Source organism: Carettochelys insculpta, chromosome 2 (genome assembly GCF_033958435.1).
Source record: "Carettochelys insculpta isolate YL-2023 chromosome 2, ASM3395843v1, whole genome shotgun sequence".
Classification (NCBI taxonomy): domain Eukaryota; kingdom Metazoa; phylum Chordata; order Testudines; family Carettochelyidae; genus Carettochelys; species Carettochelys insculpta.
The window spans coordinates 65,446,143-65,461,175 of NC_134138.1; the positions used below are offsets into that span (position 1 = coordinate 65,446,143).

At 40.2% G+C, this 15,033-nt stretch overlaps 1 protein-coding gene across 1 annotated transcript in view; it reads right to left on the reverse strand.

The window, feature by feature from the left end:
* The window catches only part of SULF1 (sulfatase 1), a 189,534-nt gene that overhangs the window by 140,723 nt on the left and 33,778 nt on the right, over positions 1-15,033 (reverse strand). The window contains exon 2 of the mRNA XM_074987106.1: positions 11,484-11,580. The gene's annotated coding sequence lies outside the window, so the exon portion shown is untranslated. The remainder of the gene's footprint in view (positions 1-11,483; positions 11,581-15,033) is intronic.

Here is a 15,033-nt window from a genome sequence, read left to right on the forward strand (position 1 = left end):
AATTCAGTCTTCCTGTTACCTAATTCCTCTGCACCTGGAGAGCAGTGGCCAGAGCAGAGCACTGAGGGGCATTGTGGGTTACAAACAGGACAACTCTGTAGGCTAATAAATTGGATTTTAAGACATGACGCTTCCACACTGGCCTTTAATCTAACTTTTGAATTCAAGCTTGACCAATCAGGTACCAATGATATTATGATATCGATATTAGTGCTCCCTAAATCGAGCTAATGGTATTTACACTGAATACAGTTACATGGTAATATCGAGCTAACCGCCTTAAATTTGAATTTATCTCATAGTGCAGACGCAGCTGTAATCTAGCTTGTGGGATGAGAAAGTCCAAAAATGATCTGTGTATCTTTCTTCCTTCCTCCCACAGCACCTCCTAGCAGCCATGGAAAGCCTGAATACTTGCCAGGTCTTAAAGCATCAAACACTTATCTTGTTTCCTGCAGATTAAATTTTTATGCAAATGAGCCCAAATACAAGGGCCTTCTGCTAACTTCAATTCAATGCATGCCAGAAAAATATAATCCCTCAAGAATATCAGATACAGTCTCAACATAAGGTTCTAAAACACCTACTTTCCTTGCTTTCATATGGTTTATAGTCACTAACCGTAATGTTAGCAAATCAATCCAAAGTGTGCGCCAAATAAAAGATGCACTTTCTAATAGTTTCCCCAGATAATGCCCTTTTTTGGTTTTATGCACATCAACAGTAGTTATTTGTAGTTCTGCATTTTCCCCAACAGGTGGCCCTGCCAATGTCTTCCTGTGCTATTATTTAGTTCAGGAAATACATTAAGGGAAGGGTCAGTTTAAATAAAAGGCACTTTTAGGATTGCCAGGGGTCTGGTTTTCAACAAGAAAACCTGGCACAAAATGGACTTGGGTGGCTTTGGTCATTACCTCTGACTATGCTGTTACAATAACGATCAGTCCTGTAGCACCTTAAAGACTAACAAATGTATTAGGTCATGAGCTTTTATGGGCAAGACCCACTTCTTCAGACTACTGAAGGAGACAGTTAGGATCCTAGGTTTATATAGTGTTGTGGGGGAGGAAGGAAGCAAGTAAAAAGGGGCTACCTGTCACTAGTAGGACCAATAGATGAAGCAAATTAAGTTAAGTAGGATTTGTGCCAGCCCTGTGAATATCAAAGGTGTGGAAATTGTCCTCGTAATGCACAAGAGCTCTGTTAAAGCCTAATTTAAATGTGTCAAATTTGCAAATGAACTCCGATTCAGATATCTCCCTCTGTAATCTTGTGGTAAAATTCCTTTGTAGAAGAATGGCTACTTTTAAATCCATTATTGAATGTCCAGGGAGGTTAAAGCATTCCTGACATCAGATTTAAGTCCATTCACCCTTTGGCTGTTAAAAGTTCAGCTGGCAACATAGCAGGGCTGTCAGGCTTCCTGTCCAGCTCCACATGGCTCCCAGGAAGAGCCCAGCATGCCTCTGTGGCTCCTAAGCAGAGGGATGTCAAGAAAGGCTTAGCACAGTGTTTCCACATGCAGGCACTTATCCCTAGTCCCAGCTCTACAGTTCCCATTGGTAACTGTGGGAGCAGCGCAAGTGGGCTGGGTCAGAGTTCCATGCCCTCTGGCCATCTCCCTGCCTAGGAGCCATAGAGACACGTCCCTGCTTCCCAAGAGCTGCCGGGGGTCTACCCCAACCCCTTTCCCCAGCCCTAAGTCTGCTCACTCACCCCAAACTCCTCATTCCCAGCGCCTCCCCAGAGCCTGCACTCCTAGCCAAAGCACTCTCCTCGCTCCTGTGTCCCAATCCCCTGCCCCAGCCCTGAGCCCATTCCCATACTCTGAACCCCTCATCCCCATGTTCAAACCACAGCCTGCACCCCCTGCTAGAGCCCTCATCCCCTCTCCCAGCCCAGTGAGAATGAGCATGTGATGGAGGGTGGGGGAGAGTGAGTGATGGAGGAAGGGGAGATGAAGTGATTGAGGGGTTGCGTGAGGCCTCAGAAGAGGGGTGGGGAAGGGATGAGGCCTCAGTGTTTGGTTTGCCGCAACCCTGGTTACTGTTAATATTAACAAAATGTGAACAAATCTAAAGAAGAATGTGAAGCACGCTTTCATTCCTGCACTAAAGTGTCATCACTGCATCTTTATTTGCTTTCAATTAGCTGCATGGTTGAAACTACTCCTGGTTCTGGCTGTTTATAAGTTAGAGTTAATGGTTATCACATCTTGTTTTGTTAATCAATAGCTACATTTAATGTTGTAATTATCTTTTTTTACAATTGTACAGACTCTTTCATCCCAAAGCATCTTGAAGATTACTGAGCAAGCTACAGATCTGGCCATATGAAGTACTGAATGTACTTTCTCTGGGTGTTATGGGTGCTCTGTAGTTTTTGGCCCTGATTATTATAAGTACTACTGCCTGATAGGCAATCATCCCCAGGGGTTGACAGAAACAGTCTGATATCTATCCAAGGTTTCTATATAGCCCCCATTATCATAAAGCCTGAGGCACCACTTTCCTCAACCACCAAACAACATCTCCCAAGCAGAAGTGTTGAGCTAATCCTACCCAGCTACTTTTAATGCAGAATTTACTTACTATAACACATTAAGCTGCCTCTTGAACACCCCTTGTGACCAAAGGCTATTCTGCAGCACCTTGCTTCTGTTTTCTTTTCTTTAGTCCAAAAGCAATTTAAACACTCGTCTGGTGGGTCCATTTTATCTGGTCCTCTGGGTATACACTGGCCCTCCATGCCCCAACCTCAGTTCAGTGTCTATTTCTCCCTTATGTAGAGACCTCCTTCCCAGAGCTGGATCCCAATTTGGTCACCAATCCAAGGCTTTACCTGGCTGTTGCTCACTCATCCAACTCTGAGTTCCAAACTCTCCAGCTATTAAGGTATGAGAAACAACCTAGCAGGCGAATGCCAGCCCTCCTCGCTGGCGCCTCTCCCCGGTCTCTATAGCTGTCACCACACCTTCACCTTTCCCTCCTGAAGTGTCCTTCTCTTCCTATAGGGCACACATTTTATCCATTACATGACCTTTATCTCCCCTGAGAAAGGTGAGTTAAACTTGTGATGGGTGAACTGTGGTCCATCTCCTTAAGGAACCAGCCATCCTCAGATGTATTTTCATCTTTTTGGTCACTGAACAACCAATTATGTGTGTATGCTGCAGTTTTTGTTGCTGTTGTTTTGGACTTCACTCTTTTTCTCCCCTTTCTTGTTTTAATTCTAAACCTGGGAAACATATTTCATTTTCAGGATTTTTTTCCCCATGCCCTAAATGCATCATGCAAATCCTAATGATGGTATAGGGTTCCTTTCTCCTAAGACTTTATACTTTGTTGCCCAACTCCACTCCCCCACCACCTCCCAGACAGTTTTTGACCAAGTTACTGGGGGTAAAAAACAGGTGGCTGGGGGCGGGGGGGAGAGAGGAGCAAGCAAAGGATTGTACTTATGCACTGATTCAAGCTGCTGTAGAGAAAACTGATACAGTCTCTTACAAAATCCAATTCTTCAAGCATTCTTTAAAACCTATTTACAAGTGTTTAAATCTGACCATATCACTTTTTAATTTTGATGCCACTTCATAGCAACAATTTCCTACCATGGCACAATAATGCAGCTGATACTGGCTGTGCAGGGAGTGACTCAGCTAATATGGTAGCTACAACATAAATACAGGAAAAGGTTGATAAACAGTTCCCAGCAACTGGCACTTAGAATCATTTATCTTGCAATTATGACAACTATCATTAAAGCTAAATGTCAAGCACCAGATTTTCAAGAAGGTCTGAGTATAACAAAATATGCATGTAATTTATGCATCAATATGTGCACAATTTTGCACAATTACAGTAAGTTTACATGCTTATAAAATTAGGTATTTGCAGTAACAATTATTACCACATACATAATAGTTCCTATGTACTAATGCAAACATACTTCTGAAAAATCTAGCCTCAAGTATTAAATTTTGCTTATAGTAGTTAATTGGCATTGGTTGTTGGAACATCAGTGGGCTAACATACCAGAAAATCTAACTCTAAGGTGAAATATATATATATTAGACACAATATTTAGGCCTCAGTCAAAAAACTCTCTCTTCGTTTTCACTGGCACATTACACTTGCTTCAACTGTAGCTTAAATGATGGCACTTCATTTTATAATAAACTTTCTGAAGACATTCCTGATGTCCTGCATGAATATAGATTACATTTGTGCATACCTCATACTGAGTGTATGAAATAGCTTCTTTGTGGGAGTTAGTATGACCTTAAATCAGTGGGGAGACATACACTTTCTTGAAATGTTTCTCACCATTAATAAATTATAGTTAATGGTGGGTGAATCTTAAAATATTGAGGTTAGATAACCACTTTGAAGTTCAGATGTTTATCCAAAAACTCCCTAAAAATGAAAATGTGTTGTATATGCAGAAATGGGATAAAAGCCATTCAGTAAGACACGTTCAAGATATTTACGGTACTTTTTGTTTCTGGCCAGTTTGGAAACATACTGAAAACTATCACTCATGTGATTTTGTAACTTCTGCTTCTGTGCAGAACTAAGTATAGTTCACAAAAGAAAGAAAGAAAGAGAAAGAAATACATAAAAATCAAGACCTTTCAGATTTCAAAACAAAGTTTATGTCAAGTTTTGAGACAGGCTGGTCTTTGATCCAAACTGGTCCTACATCTCTTATTGGACTTTTACCAAAAAAGCAGAACCAGAAATATTGGAATCATATCAGTATTCTAAACCTCAGGCCTATCTCTACTAATTGATTGATTGACTAGGTTTCCCCTGCCTTTATCTTTCAAGCATTAAAAAGTGTTTTCATCACTGTGATTCACAATAAGTAAGTTTTGTTAATGCCCAGTTAATGAGCGAAAACAATTTTGGCAAATCTACATGGAGAAAAATGGTCAAACCCCTCCTTGAGTAAGAACAGTTTAGCATAACAGATGCCATATTTGTAATTTGGTAAGTAACAAAGAGGTGGGTAAAGACAAACAGGATAGCTACTGGGCTTTTGTAGACCTTGAAAAGGCAAAAAGTAAATTGGAAAGAATTAGGCTCACAAGAGTGCTTCAAACATCTGGAGCAGCTTTAATAATCATGGTAAATGAACTATCTCGCTCACCCAAAACTGTGATCTGAACGTAATTTGCAATGACAAACCCCTCTGAATTGGAAGTTGGACTGGACCCCAGGTCTGCCCTCAGCCCACTGATATTTATCATAATGACAGACTGCATCAGCAGGAAGAACTCAAGGGAAAAGGTGAGAAGCTGCTATATGCAGCTGACATAGCAATAATGGTGTCCTCAAAAAAAAGACCTGGAGGAAATAGTAAACCAGTGGTGTGACCAGCTAAGTAGGCATGGGATGAAAATGAACATGACTCAGACTGAAATAGTGGGGTCAGTAGAGGTGTGATAGGGAAACTACATTAATGGAACATGACTACACCAGACTGATCTGTTCAAATACCTCAGTGGCTGGGTTATGGAAGATGTTGAACTTAAAATTTATATAATGTGTTGGAAGAGTGCGGAGTAACATCTCCAAAGTTGTGTGTGACAAGCATATCCCACTCAGACTGAAAGTCCAGAGCAAAGAGACAGCAGGTTCAATGCCCACAAGTATATCAAATGAAATGTCTTTGTGCAATAAAAACTGTTACATGAAGGGAGAGCTTGGGAAATGGGAGCATTATGACAGAAATCAAAATTAGCAATGTATCTTACAAAATGCAGGGAGTACAATTTCACTCATCTAGACACCAAGAAGAAATGAAAAGGACCTCAGGAAGGTAGCACAACAGAAAAGTGTAGCTGAACACAGATGCTGAGGAAAACTGAGTAATTGATGGATGGATTGCACTAAAGAAAATGGTAAGCAAGTCAACCTTAGTGCCACTTGGGACAGGTAAAGATGGGGGATATTGGCACTATGACACAACCCAGGTGACAGGGGTGTGAGGGAAGGGAGGTGGAGAAGCAGAAAATGTGGTATACGGAGGAGACTATTTAAACAAAAGCAGCAACGAAGGGTCCTGTGGCACCTTATAGACTAACAGAAATGTTTAGAGCATGAGCTTTCATGAGTTAACTCACTTCTTCAGATGCTGGTCCTGGAAATCTGCAACGCCAGGTATAAATAGGCCAGAGCAAGGCTGGGGATAACGAGGTTAGCTCAGTCAGGAAGGCTGAGTTGTATTGTCATCAGTAGATCTGGAGGTGTGAACTCCAAGAGAGGGGAAGCTGCTTTTGTATTTAGCCAGCCATTCACAGTCTTTGTTTAATCCTGAGCTCAGGGTATTGAATTTGCTGATGAATTGTAGCTCAGCAATTTCTCTTTGGAGTCTGGTCTTGAAATTTCTTTGCTGCAGCATAGCTACTTTTAAATCTGCTACTGTGTGTCCTGGGAGATTGAAGTGGTCTCCTATGGGTTTTTGTATATTGCCATTTCTGATGTCTGATTTGTGTGCATTTATTATTCTACATAGAGACTGTCCAGTTTGTCCGATGTATATGGCAGAGGGGCATTGCTGGCACATGATGGCATAAATTACATTGGTAGATGTGCAGCTGAATGAACCCACGATGGTGTGGCTGATCCGGTTAGGTCCTGTAATGATGTTGCTGGTGTGTATATGTGGGCAGAGCTGGCAACGAGGTTTGTTGCATGGATGGGTCCCTGAGATAGAGTGACTGTGTTGCGGTGTATAGTTGCTTGTTAGGATTTGTTTTAGGTTGGCAGGTTGTCTGTGAGCAATGATAGGTCTGCCTCCCAAGGCCTGTGAAAGTGTGGGATCATTGCATCTACAGCGCATCATCAGGGATCTACAACCCATCCTGGACAATGATCCCACACTTTCACAGGCCTTGGGAGGCAGACCTATCATTGCTCACAGACAACCTGCCAACCTAAAACAAATCCTAACAAGCAACTATACACCGCACCACAGTCACTCTATCTCAGGGACCCATCCATGCAACAAACCTCGTTGCCAGCTCTGCCCACATATACACACCAGCAACATCATTACAGGACCTAACCGGATCAGCCACACCATCGTGGGTTCATTCAGCTGCACATCTACCAATGTAATTTATGCCATCATGTGCCAGCAATGCCCCTCTGCCATATACATCGGACAAACTGGACAGTCTCTACGTAAAAGAATAAATGCACACAAATCAGACATCAGAAATGGCAATATACAAAAACCCATAGGAGACCACTTCAATCTCCCAGGACACACAGTAGCAGATTTAAAAGTAGCTATGCTGCAGCAAAGAAATTTCAAGACCAGACTCCAAAGAGAAATTGCTGAGCTACAATTCATCAGCAAATTCAATACCCTGAGCTCAGGATTAAACAAAGACTGTGAATGGCTGGCTAAATACAAAAGCAGCTTCCCCTCTCTTGGAGTTCACACCTCCAGATCTACTGATGACAATACAACTCAGCCTTCCTGACTGAGCTAACCTCGTTATCCCCAGCCTTGCTCTGGCCTATTTATACCTGGCCTTGCAGATTTCCAGGACCAGCTTCTGAAGAAGTGAGTTAACTCATGAAAGCTCATGCTCTAAACTTTTCTGTTAGTCTATAAGGTGCCACAGGACCCTTCGTTGCTGCTACAGATCCAGACTAACACGGCTACCCCTCTGATACTATTTAAACAAAACACACACATAGATTAAAAAACTAAACTTTCTCCAGTTGTTGTGAAGCAGCTACTTATGATAGTCTCCTATGTGAGCCAGCTCTCTTTTTGAAAAAAAGATATATTCATAGGAAAATAAGAAGAGCGATGTTGAAATACTTTTCATTCTAAGAGTAACTAAGGTCCATGAGAAACAGCAGATACTAAAGCTAGATATGTAACAGCAACGAAGGGTCCTGTGGCACCTTATAGACTAACAGAAAAGTTTTGAGCATGTGCTTTCATGAGCACAGACTCACTTAATCAGATGCTTGTCATGATTTCCATGAGCAGCATCTGATGAAGTGAGTCTGTGCTCACGAAAGCTCATGCTCAAAACTTTTCTGTTAGTCTATAAGGTGCCACAGGACCCTTCGTTGCTGTTACAGATCCAGACTGACATGGCTACCCCTCCGATACTTAAAGCTAGATATGTTATCAGAACATCTGAATAACTTGCATCTATGTCTTTTACAAGAACTTATCAAGGAGCTCTCTGAACTGTTAATGTTGATTTGCAGTAAGTCTTGGAATAATATGGAAATTAAAGAGGAGGGCAAGAAAGCTAATATTGTGCTTATATTTAAAGAGGGCAAATGGGATAATCCAGGTAATTATAGGCCTGTCAACCTGACACCGATCCTTGTGAAAATAATGAAATGGCTGATAGAGGACTTGATTAATAAAAAATTAAAAGAGGGTAATGTAATTAATGCCATTCAGCATGGGAAACAGATCTTATCATGTCACAAGTTTCCAAATTTTGTACTTACAAGCAATAGCGTTGATATAATAAGTTCTGTATGGCACATGAAGTCGTGGCACATGCCATTTTGATTAATGAGACAAAATCAATGTTACACATTAAAGGAATTAAAAAGTGGCAGACTGATATGACTCAAGACATAACTGTAAAGGAGGAATCATCGAATGGGTGTTTCTATAGGGTTCCATAGGAACTAGTTACTTGGCCCTACACTGGTTAACATTTTTATCAGTAACCTAACTGAAACAAAAATCTTTACTGGTAAAGTTGGGAGATGACAGAATGATGAGGGGAGTAGCAAATAATGAAGAGGACGTGCTACTGACATGAGGCAGCCTGGACCATTTGGTGCACTGGGTGCAAGAGAACAGCTAGGCATGAAGAGTGCTGGTTATAGTTATGGAATGGAGGACTCTATCTTGAGGAGCAGAGGCTTTGAAATGGACTGGTAATCAGCTGAACTTGAACTCCTAGTGTGATGTTGTGGCCAAAAGGGCTGTTGGGGTCCTTGGATGCATAAATAAAGGAAACTTGAGTAGGAGTACACAGGTTATATTATTGCTCTTTGTCACTGTGTGACCCATACTGGAGTACTGTGCCCACAATTGCAGGATAGTGATTAATTGGAGAAGTTTAAGAGAACATCTGCAAGAGCAATTAAGGAATTGGAAAATATGTCTTGTACTGATAAGACTCAAGACGTTTGTCTATACTGCCTGCAGTAGCAAGTCCTCCAGCTCAATCTGTTGAATTGAACACAGTGAAGATTAAGGGTGACTTGATCACACTCTACAAGTACGTACATGGGGAAAAGAAATTTGATAATAGATGGGTCTTCAGTCAAGCAGACAACTGCATAAGGAAATCCAAAGACTGGAAGGTCAAGCCAGACAAGTTACACTACAGTTTGGACCTCCCTGCAGCAGCACCCTTGGAACCTGACTGGTCTTGAATGAGGAAATTTACTGGATCAGGGAAGGTCCCCTGCCACCCACACCCCAGCCTTCCATTGGCTCCACTTCCAACTCTGGCTGGCCAGGCTGCCTGCCACTGGCTCCAGTTCATCTGGCTGCCAGGCTGCCACAGTCCTGGACCTGCTGCTGGGCTGCCACAGCACAGCTCTGGATCCTCTGGAATGGATGCTGCAGTGCAGCTCTGCCTCGCCTGCTGTTCCCGCGTTGGGGGCCATGGCCCCACCTCCCCTGCCACAGCAGCCATGACAGGACTGAGAGCCAGCCCTCCTGCTGCCCGAGTCCCAGCTGCAGGAGCACTCTGGCCCAGGAACATCCATCATCCTGAGCACAGATGTCGCCAGACCAGAAAGTACCAGTTTAGGGAGGTGCAATATGGAGAAATAAGGTGTAACGCTAACTGTGAGGATAGTTAGCCACTGGATTATCTTACCAAAGATTTTGGGGGCTCTGGAAATTTTGAAGTCAGGACTGACTGAAAAAAAAAAAAAAGAAAGAGATGCTCTAGTTCAAATAGCAATTAATTCAGGGACAGATTAGATTATCTGTGTGGTCACTTCTGGCCTTATAATCTATGGCTCTATAAATACATTTTAAGTATTATAATTGAAAAATAAACATTAAAGAAGAAAACCACAAAACCTGCTCCAACAATTTTAATGAAGCAGTCAACAAGCCATTCCATTATGTAAGACATTGCTGTTTGTGGGGGAGGAGGAATCAACCAAGTACATCATCTGATAGGCTGAGTAATATTATGTTCTTTATAATTATCATGGAATACTTACTGAGGAACAAGCAATCTAATTTACTAAAAAAAAAAACCAAAACCCTACATGGTTAGTTAACATTAAAAATACAAATGGGCTCCAAACCAATCTCCACCCAAAACCCCTTGAATTTTGGGAGGTTCAGGAGACAGATCTGACAGCTGGGCTATTAATGTAATGAACAGTGGTGAGACAGAAGAACTAAAGAAAAGTGTAGCCAATAAACACACTCACTAACTTTATATCTCTGCAAAGATTGGACTTAAATTCAATTGAAGTCACATGTAAAATACATTTGATTTCTCATAACTGCCTTTCATTACTAGAGATGTCTCAATTTTAGACAAACTTGTTTCTAACCCTCATAAATCTGCTATATCTCATATACATTTGCAAATTATTTCACCAGAAATAATAATTCATATAAATAAGGTGACAGCAAATGTTACTGATAGTGAAGAAATGAATGTGAGATGATAATAAGCTTGTTGCATTATAATATATCTTGTGATTCCCATTATATGACAGAGTCCCAAAATATGTTCTGTGTTTTCACTTTGGCAGGTTAAGAAGAAAGAGTTGATAGTCCTTCCCTAGTTCCTTACAGCACATTTTCCCACATCACAAAACCATCAATTTGCTGTACTAGGCAGAATCTGCCTCTCAAGTTATCCAGGACTTGAAACAGACAATCCCGCAAATCTTGTCTCTGTTGCACTGGCAGAGCTATATGAGACTAGTCACAAAGCACTTGCCTGCACTATGGCCAGCTACATGCCATGATATTAGCTTCTTGCTTTCAAGATCACTGACTTCACACAAACTAGAAAAAACAAATCATTATTTTTGGGTGGTATACATCTTTCTTTCAGCAAAATAAATCCCTTTTATCTTGCCATGGCTGTCTTTGGCCTTCAAAACCTGAAGTATATCTTTTTTCTAAGGACTAGAGAAGCATTAATTTTGGTCATATGTTATTTTTGAACAAAATAAGTAATTTATTGATGTCTTGAAAATAATGTTAATAATAACACAATTTGAGTTGCTCAGTTGTCTTCTGGAATCATTTATTGAGCCACTACAGCATAAAGGGTCCTTGACTTAAGCTTGAGCCTTTAAAGTGTGACAGAACGGAACAGACAGATGATTTACTACAGTTTAATTATTGACCTAACTTAATAAGTAGGGTATGCGGCAAATGCTTGTGGCATGGTTGGTTTAATTAATTACTGGTTAAGTGTTTAATTTCTGTACCTTTGAAGATTTTCTGCTGCTAATGCAACTTGGTTTATTTTCATAGCATTGATAAAAATCTGTATGTCTTGTCCAATGTGTTTATTACATTCAAGACCTGAAAAGAGAGGAAAATTAGTTAATATTGCAAGCTGCTGTTTATCATACTTTTTAATTACCTCACAAGCCATGTTCATACTGAAATTAACCTATCTTTTGCAGAACCAAGTTCAGTTATGCTTAATTACATTGATGAATCAGCACCCCCAATTAATCGGTTGCCATTGTTAAAATAATAAAAAAGATAAAATTTACAATAATTTTTCCTGACTTCTTGATGCTACTATCTTAATTTCTAATACATAGCTACAAAAGCACTACATCATCAGATTGGACTTCCAGTTGAGAAAAGTAATTAAGACAGATCTGACTGAGAATCTCAAGAGCAATTCATAGATTGATACAAACTATGTGATTCTTTTTTAAAAATATTATTGTGATAATTCAGTTTTCAGTATGCAGTAGAATTTTGCTATTGTGTGTACTTTCAGATTCATATAGTGATAGCAGTCTATCTATTTCTCTACAAAAATTTACCAAAATAGAAATCAGCTGCTATGAAGTCTTAGGCACGATTGCTAAGGCGATTTTTTTAACTCCAATACTATGAGTATTAAGCTCAAGATAAATTATAAATAACTATGGCTACGTCTACACTAGCCAAAAACTTCGAAATGGCCATGCAAATGGCCATTTTGAAGTTTACTAATGAAGTGCTGAAATACATATTCGGTGCCTCATTAGCATGCGGGCGACCGCGGCACTTTGAAATTGACGCGGCTCACCGCCGCACAGCTCGTCCAGACAGGGCTCCTTTTCGAAAGGCCCCTGGCTACTTTGAAGTCCCTTATTCCTATGAGCAGATGGGAATAAGGGGACTTCGAAGTAGCCAAGGGCCTTTCGAAAAGGAGCCCTGTCTGGACGAGCTGCGCTAATTTTGAAGTGTCGCGGCCGCCGCATGCTAATGAGGTGCTGAATATGTATTTCAGCGCTTCATTAGTAAACTTCAAAATGGCCATTTGCACGGCCATTTCGAAGTTTTTGGCTAGTGTAGACACGGCCTATATAACCTTTAGCTTTGAAAATAAAAGTGCTATTGAAAAGTTCCATGGAAAAGTCCCACAGAAATAACACAATTATATCCCTGCTATTTTAAGGTGGTTTTGTTTTTTATCATCCTTTACAGTAATATCCTTGTATAATTCTAAGGGATGGCTCCAAATCCAGTGACATCAATTTCTATTACTCTAATAGCCTACTGAATACATATCAGTATAACCTTCTTAAATTTCAAAACCAATTTAAATTCTTTATTAATTCCCTAGTATCTTTTCTAGGTCAGGTTAAGAAGTTAATATTTTTATAGTTGTCAGTTCATTTACATAATGATTTGCAACATTTAGGCCATGTCTACCCTTGCCCCCTTCTTTGAAGAGGGCATGGTAATCAGGGTGATCGGAGATTACTAATGAAGTGCTGCAGTGCATATGCAACATTTCATGAGGCAAATTCTCCCCCACGGCAACTTCGAAGTGCCAAACTTCGAAGTGCTAGCATGCCATGTAGCCGCGGGCACTTCAAAGTGCCTGTACTACTCTGAAGTGCCTTTACTCCTCAAAATTACAGCACTTCATTAGTAATCTCCCATCACCCTGATTACCATGCCCCCTTCAAAGAAAGGGGCATGTGTAGATGTAGACTTAATGATTTGCAATGTGTTTCCTTCTCATTAATGCAAACTAGTCCATGCTCTTTTTGGACCTCTGTCTCATAGCTACCAATTACAATTTTTCCTCCAACTGCGCCTACATGAAGATGAACGGATCCTTTACACCAGAGCTAAATTCATTGTCTGTCTTCTTCCCTTTGTAAGCAGCAATCAATACATATCTACTTGCCCTTTGAGGACTACTGATAGGTCCAAAATAGCCTAATTAGGAAAGCTGTGGCTAACTACATAGAACAACACTGCGAATAATCATACATGTGGGAACATTCATGTGCAGTTAGTTACATGAGACCAGAAAACCTAGCAACAAAAAGCCAATTCCTCAATGGAAATTGGGGACTTTCCAATTTTAGATGGAAAAAAAGAGAGAAAAAATCTGAGATAGTCTGAAATCAGGTGTCTTGAAGCACGTACAGCTGTAATATATTCCCTCCAAATGAAATGCAGCCTGAGCTTCTCTAATGCAGAACAGGTCAGCACAGTGGCACATACAGAGCTTGGCTGATGACTCATCATGTCAGCTAATCAAAAAGGATCGTGAATTTTAAAGTGCTGGCTTTCATGTAGCCAAGATTGTGAAGGCTGGGATAAATTTGAATGTGAAGTTGCCAATATTTGGAAAACTAAATTACTTCATAGTTGTGGAAAAACTACAGCACTTTTCTTATGAAAGAAAGAAATATAGTCATTTTTCACATTTCCACAGTTCAGTCTTTTATTATCATAATAAATATTAGAAAAACAAAAATATTTTAACAGTTCAGCAATGAATTAACAAAAGCTTCACATGGAAAAATATATTATTACTTATGCTGTTTATTATTTATTTTTAATTATTATAATTAATGTATCCAACATAGTGATAATGTTGTGCTCAGTGAAGAATTTAATCTTGTTTCATAGAAACCAATGGGAGTTTTGCTACTAATTTCAAAGAGAAAAATCTTTCAGGCTTAAGTTCAAATGAATTGCTAATGTGATTCACTTAATTTACTAAGGGGTCTCAGTTTTGCACCCCAACTCCTTTCTTTGGGTATGTTGTTAGTACTCAGTGTCCATAGGTGGAAGTGGCTTCCTAACTCTATTACTGCAGGTACAAAACAGAAACAAAGCATGACTGCTTTAGATTCTAACTTTCAAGGGTTTCAATTGCTAACTTTCTAATTTCTAACTGCTTTAGATTCTAACTTTCCAGGTTGAAGCTAACTAGACCCCTTTCCAAGTAAAAAAGTTATAAACTACACATATTGTTAAGTTTTCAAGTAGGTAGTGGCTGTGAAAATTTGCAAAAGCTCCACTTTAAAAGACTATGAAGTCCAGAGTCTTGAAGTGGTAAGAGACATACATCACAAAAAGCGTACATGTATAAAGTAATCAGAGGGAAAGGTTTTAAAGGGTCCAAATTTATTTTTGGATACACATTCAAACACCTGGTTCATCATTGAGGTTATATATATCGGTATAGTCAGTCAATGAAGATTTTACATCCGCTTTGCCCTAAAAATACCCTTAATACTGTGCTCTCTTAATCCATCTTGATGAACCAAGATTCTAGGAAATCCAGTACTGCTTCCAAAAGTCAATCACAGCAGTGAGCCCTTATGGGGCACAAAATGCCACATATTATATCCAGGCATATGTGAACTGGGTGGCTAAAATAAGGAATCACTCAGCCCCCTACCCAAAACTCAAGACATAAGCACAGTTACATTGCCTAACCACTTTCTCCTCATTGCTTTTGCACGCGTTGGTGACAAATCAGTTTACAACAATTGCTATTTT